Here is a 7,146-nt window from a genome sequence, read left to right as displayed (position 1 = left end):
GACTTCGGATCAGAAGATTGAGGGCTTGAGCCCCTTCGTGGTTGAGTCTATCTCTCACAGCACCCAACTTATCTTTACATACAAACTGGAGGCACACTCTTACAATACTCCTTTCACTTTCACTCTCACTCATTAAGAAAGCCCAATACAAACTGCACAATCAGTCACGTTATGCCTTCAGCATTGCTACTTTTCTGTCTTTCTGCCATACCAAAGTACCTCTTCATAAATGGCACGGATATGCAATACGTATGCAACAATATGACACAGCACAATGATTCTTAACAGAACTGTGGTTAGATGCAGTGCAGGGAGTGTGTGCGTGCAGAAAGCAGAAACTAGGCATGTGTAGAAACTCTATGATTTTCGTCAGGAATAATGCAAATTGTCCCTCAGAAAAAATATAGTACTGGATAAGAATCATAAAGGATTGACACAATTGCTGCCTTTGCTATTGCCCCAATTGTGTAATCTGTCAAGGACTTGTCTCTTGCAGATTGAGGCACCTAGTTGCAATTGTGTGGTATAAATCACCCTTACAACCATTTTTGCTATAAACTTGAGATCTTCGGAGATACTATCTCACATACTTCTTTTGAATGAAGAACTCTGAAATTGTCACATTCCAATTTGTACGTCCTTAAAACTCTGCTGGTTATTCAAATGGGCAGATTGTTTTTTAAATTCCTTTCTGTCTCGAGTTGTAGTTATATTGATACAGAGGCATAATTGTTGAATGATATATATTGGTTTGATTGAAATATGTTCGTAGAGGTGGTGATAGGCTTTCTGTGTCTGTCTGAGAGCAAGGACCGGTTAACGTCTTTTTCCAAGAGCAATTTGTTGTGAAAGGTATCAGGCAAAGGAGTATGTATTGTGATGTGGTTCTCTGACTGCTTCTGTCCACTTGCCAAAAGTTCCAAGGCCCTATGATAGCACAAAAACGGTAAGATTGAAGTGGTGGGTGCCGGAGGTTTAAAATGGTCAGTTTAATTAAAGACAGAAAAGTGAAATGAATGACTGCAGAAATACTGTATGTGGCCATGAACTGAGATGAAAGGATGATTTTGGAACTCTGTCTTGCAGATTACCCTCAATGAGCAATGGATAGGGCACTACTCTCACAGACCAGGGTGTGTAAGTTTAAGTCTATCTGAGGTGCACACCCTGAACTAATACATTTTTGCTGAAACCTAATCATATTGTTTACTCTTCCTCGTAGCAGCTTGCCAGGGTGATAGTATATTGCAACAGAACCATTCCACTTCTTCACTGAAAAGAGTCATGCTGGTTACCCAAATGTGCAGCGTGTCATTTTATACAGCTTTCTTTATTGAAATTAAACTTGGACTCACTTGAAATATTCTCTTTCAAAATTAATGTTTTGAGCTGCTGTGAATTTTATTTCTAGAGGTGGTGACAGGCTTTCAGGTACGTGCTTAGGTCAAGGCCCTGTTCATGTCACTTGTATAAGCTAATTCAGGGAGCAAATTAGCAAGTCAAGAAATGGGAAGTCTGAACTACTGCCAGAGCAGTTTCATTCTCTTTTCAAATAATCCAAAAATACCATTGCAGCATAAAACAGAGTATTCAATAAAAGAAGAAAGGAGGATTAACGGGAAAAAAGCGCAGCATAAGATATGAAACTTTGGAAATTATCTAGATATTGTTGGAAAAAACTCCTTTGATGGAAAGAAGATGAAGTACGGTATGGGATCCTGTCCTGCGCACCTGTAATTGATATGTTCCACATCCATTCATACCACCTAACCCTAAACACCCAAACATATTATAGTCAGTGACCATGTGGCCTAATGGATAAGGCGCCTGACTTCAGATCGGAAGATTGAGGGTTCGAGTCCCTTCATGGTTGAGTCTTTTTCTAACAGCACCCAACTTATCTTTACATACAAACTGGAAACACACTCTTACAATACTCCTTTCACTCTCACTCATTAAGAAAGCCCAATGCAAACTGCACAATCAGTCACGTTATGCCTTCAGCATTGCTACTTTTCTGTCTTTCTGCCATACCAAAGTACCTCTTCATAAATGTCACGGATTTGCAATACGTATACAACAATATGACATGGCACAATCATTCTGAACAGAACTGTGAGAAGATTCAGTGCAGGGAGTGTGTGCGTGCAGAAAGCAGAAACTATGCATGGGTAGAAGCTCTATGATTTTCTCCAGGAACAATGCAAATTGTCCCTCAGAAAAAGCATAGTACTAGAGAAGAATCATAAAGGATTGACACAATTGCTGCCTTTGCTGGTGCCCCAGTAGTGTAATCTGTCAAGGACTGGTCTCTTGCAGATTGAAGCACCTAGTTGCAATTGTGTGGTAAAAATCACCCTTACAACCATTTTTCCTATAAACTTGAGATTTTTCTGAGATACTATCTCACAGACTTCTTATGAATGAGGAACTCTGAAATTGTCACATTCCAATTTGTACGTCCTTAACCTCTGCTGGTTATTCAAATGGGCAGATTGTTTTTTAAATTCCTTTCTGTCTCGAGTTGTAGTTATATTGATACAGAGGCATAATTGTTGAATGATATATATTGGTTTGATTGAAATATGTTCGTAGAGGTGGTGATAGGCTTTCTGTGTCTGTCTCAGAGCAAGGACCGGTTAACGTCTTTTTCCAAGAGCAATTTGTTGTGAAAGGTATCAGGCAAAGGAGTATGTATTGTGATGTGGTTCTCTGACTGCTTCTGTCCACTTGCCAAAAGTTCCAAGGCCCTATGATAGCACAAAAACGGTAAGATTGAAGTGGTGGGTGCCGGAGGTTTAAAATGGTCAGTTTAATTAAAGACAGAAAAGTGAAACGAATGATTGCAGAAATACTGTATGTGGCCATGAACTGAGATGAAAGGATGATTTTGGAACTCTGTCTTGCAGATTACCCTCAATGCTGCAATGGATAGGGCACTACTCTCACAGACCAGGGTGTGTAAGTTTAAGTCTATGTGAGGTGCACACCCTGAACTAATACATTCTTGCTGAAACCTAATCATATTGTTTACTCTTCCTCGTAGCAGCTTGCCAGGGTGATAGTATATTGCAACAGAACCATTCCACTTCTTCACTGAAAAGTGTCATGCTGGTTACCCAAATGTGCAGCGTGTCATTTTATACAGCTTTCTTTATTGAAATTAAACTTGGACTCACTTGAAATATTCTCTTTCAAAATGAATGTTTTGAGCTGCTGTGAATTTTATTTCTAGAGGTGGTGACAGGCATTCAGGTACGTGCTTAGGTCAAGGCCCTGTTCATGTCACTTGTATAAGCTAATTCAGGGAGCAAATTAGCAAGTCAAGAAACGGGAAGTCTGAACTACTGTCAAAGCAGTTTCATTCTCTTTTCAAATAATCCAAAAATACCATTGCAGCATAAAACAGAGTATTCAATAAAAGAAGAAAGGAGGATTAATGGCAAAAAAGCACATCATAAGATATTAAACTTTGGAAATTATCTAGATATTGTTTGAAAAAACTCCTTTGATGGAAAGAAGATGAAGAACGGTATGGGATCCTGTCCTGTGCACCTGTAATTGATATGTTCCACATCCATTCATACCACCTAACCCTAAACACCCAAACATATTGCAGTTAGTGACCATGTGGCCTAATGGATAAGGCGTCTGACTTCGGATCAGAAAATTGAGGGTTCAAGTCCCTTCATGGTTGAGTCTTTTTCTCACAGCACCCAACTTATCTTTACATACAAACTGCAAACACACTCTTACAATACTCCTTTCACTTTCACTCATTAAGAAAGCCCAATGCAAACTGCACAATCAGTCACGTTATGCCTTCAGCATTGCTACTTTTCTGTCTTTCTGCCATACCAAAGTACCTCTTCATAAATGCCACGGATATGCAATACGTATGCAACAATATGACACGGCACAATCATTCTTAACAGAACTGTGGGTAGATGCAGTGCAGGGAGTGTGTGCGTGCAGAAAGCAGAAACTATGCATGCGTAGAAGCTCTATGATTTTCTCCAGGTATAATGCAAATTGTCCCTCAGAAAAAATATAGTACTGGAGAAGAATCATAAAGGATTGACAGAATTGCTGCCTTTGCTGTTGCCCCAATTGTGTAATCTGTCAAGGACTGGTCTCTTGCAGATTGAGGTACCTAGTTGCAATTGTGTGGTATAAATCACCCTTACAACCATTTTTGCTATAAACTTGAGATCTTTCTGAGATACTATCTCACAGACTTCTTATGAATGAGGAACTCTGAAATTGTCACATTCCAATTTGTACGACCTTAAAACTCTGCTGGTTATTCAAATGGGCAGATTGTTTTTTAAATTCCTTTCTGTCTTGAGTTGTAGTTATATTGATACAGAGGCATAATTGTTGAATGATATATATTGGGTTGATTGAAATATGTTCGTAGAAGTGGTGATAGGCTTTCTGTGTCTGTCTGAGAGCAAGGACCGGTTAACGTCTTTTTCCAAGAGCAGTTTGTTGTGAAACGTATCAGGCAAAGAAGTATGTATTGTCATGTGGTTCTCTGACTGCTTCTGTCCACTTGGTAAAAGTTCCAAGGCCCTATGATAGCACAAAAACGGTAAGATTGAAGTGGTGGGTGCCGGAGGTTTAAAATGGTCAGTTTAATTAAAGACAGAAAAGTGAAACGAATGATTGCAGAAATACTGTATGTGGCCATGAACTGAGATGAAAGGATGATTTTGGAACTCTGTCTTGCAGATTACCCTCAATGCCGCAATGGATAGGGCACTACTCTCACAGACCAGGGTGTGTAAGTTTAAGTCTATCTGAGGTGCACACCCTGAACTAATACATTTTTGCTGAAACCTAATCATATTGTTTACTCTTCCTCGTAGCAGCTTGCCAGGGTGATAGTATATTGCAACAGAACCATTCCACTTCTTCACTGAAAAGTGTCATGCTGGTTACCCAAATGTGCAGCGTGTCATTTTATACAGCTTTCTTTATTGAAATTAAACTTGGACTCACTTGAAATATTCTCTTTCAAAATTAATGTTTTGAGCTGCTGTGAATTTTATTTCTAGAGGTGGTGACAGGCTTTCAGGTACGTGCTTAGGTCAAGGCCCTGTTCATGTCACTTGTATAAGCTAATTCAGGGAGCAAATTAGCAAGTCAAGAAATGGGAAGTCTGAACTACTGCTAAAGCAGTTTCATTCTCTTTTCAAATAATCCAAAAATACCATTGCAGCATAAAACAGAGTATTCAATAAAAGAAGAAAGGAGGATTAACGGCAAAAAAGCACATCATAAGATATGAAACTTTGGAAATTATCTAGATATTGTTTGAAAAAACTCCTTTGATGGAAAGAAGATGAAGAACGGTATGGGATCCTGTCCTGCGCACCTGTAATTGATATGTTCCACATCCATTCATACCACCTAACCCTAAACACCCAAACATACTGCAGTTAGTGACCATGTGGCCTAATGGATAAGGCGTCTGACTTCGGATCAGAAAATAGAGGGTTCGAGTCTCTTCATTGTTGAGACTTTTTCTCACAGCACCCAACTTATCTTTACATACAAACTGGAAACACACTCTTACAATACTCCTTTCACTCTCACTCATTAAGAAAGCCCAATGCAAACTGCACAATCAGTCACGTTATGCCTTCAGCATTGCTACGTTTTTGTCTTTCTGCCATACCAAAGTACCTCTTCATAAATGCCACGGATATGCAATACGTATGCAACAATATGACACAGCACAATCATTCTTAACAGAACTGTGGTTAGATGCACTGCAGGGAGTGTGTGCGTGCAGAAAGCAGAAACTAGGCATGTGTAGAAACTCTATGATTTTCGTCAGGAATAATGCAAATTGTCCCTCAGAAAAAATATAGTACTGGATAAGAATCATAAAGGATTGACACAATTGCTGCCTTTGCTGTTGCCCCAATTGTGTAATCTGTCAAGGACTTGTCTCTTGCAGATTGAGGCACCTAGTTGCAATTGTGTGGTATAAATCACCCTTACAACCATTTTTGCTATAAACTTGAGATCTTTCTGAGATACTATCTCACATACTTCTTTTGAATGAGGAACTCTGAAATTGTCACATTCCAATTTGTACGTCCTTAAAACTCTGCTGGTTATTCAAATGGGCAGATTGTTTTTTAAATTCCATTCTGTCTCTAGTTGTAGTTATATTGATACAGAGGCATAATTGTTCAATGATATATATTGGTTTGATTGAAATATGTTCGTAGAGGTGGTGATAGGCTTTCTGTGTCTGTCTGAGAGCAAGGACCGGTTAACGTCTTTTTCCAAGAGCAATTTGTTGTGAAAGGTATCAGGCAAAGGAGTATGTATTGTGATGTGGTTCTCTGACTGCTTCTGTCCACTTGCCAAAAGTTCCAAGGCCCTATGATAGCACAAAAACGGTAAGATTGAAGTGGTGGGTGCCGGAGGTTTAAAATGGTCAGTTTAATTAAAGACAGAAAAGTGAAACGAATGACTGCAGAAATATTGTATGTGGCCATGAACTGAGATGAAAGGATGATTTTGGAACTCTGTCTTGCAGATTACCCTCAATGCGCAATGGATAGGGCACTACTCTCACAGACCAGGGTGTGTAAGTTTAAGTCTATCTGAGGTGCACACCCTGAACTAATACATTTTTGCTGAAACCTAATCATATTGTTTACTCTTCCTCGTAGCAGCTTGCCAGGGTGATAGTATATTGCAACAGAACCATTCCACTTCTTCACTGAAAAGAGTCATGCTGGTTACCCAAATGTGCAGCGTGTCATTTTATACAGCTTTCTTTATTGAAATTAAACTTGGACTCACTTGAAATATTCTCTTTCAAAATGAATGTTTTGAGCTGCTGTGAATTTTATTTCTAGAGGTGGTGACAGGCTTTCAGGTACGTGCTTAGGTCAAGGCCCTGTTCATGTCACTTGTATAAGCTAATTCAGGGAGCAAATTAGCAAGTCAAGAAATGGGAAGTCTGAACTACTGCCAAAGCAGTTTCATTCTCTTTTCAATTAATCCAAAAATACCATTGCAGCATAAAACAGAGTATTCAATAAAAGAAGAAAGGAGGATTAACGGGAAAAAAGCGCAGCATAAGATATGAAACTTTGGAAATTATCTAGATATTGTTGG

At 39.1% G+C, this 7,146-nt stretch overlaps 1 non-coding gene across 1 annotated transcript; it reads left to right on the top strand.

Annotated features, from left to right (window-relative positions):
* Positions 1–3,624: 3,624 nt before the first annotated feature.
* TRNAR-UCG (transfer RNA arginine (anticodon UCG)) lies at positions 3,625–3,697 on the top strand. The gene has a single exon. It is a non-coding gene; the product is annotated as a tRNA-Arg (tRNA).
* The last annotated feature ends 3,449 nt before the right edge of the window (positions 3,698–7,146 follow it).

The sequence above is a fragment of the Pleurodeles waltl genome, chromosome 4_1, assembly GCF_031143425.1.
Source record: "Pleurodeles waltl isolate 20211129_DDA chromosome 4_1, aPleWal1.hap1.20221129, whole genome shotgun sequence".
In the NCBI taxonomy this organism is placed as follows: domain Eukaryota; kingdom Metazoa; phylum Chordata; class Amphibia; order Caudata; family Salamandridae; genus Pleurodeles; species Pleurodeles waltl.
This window is presented reverse-complemented; position numbering and strand designations above follow the sequence as displayed.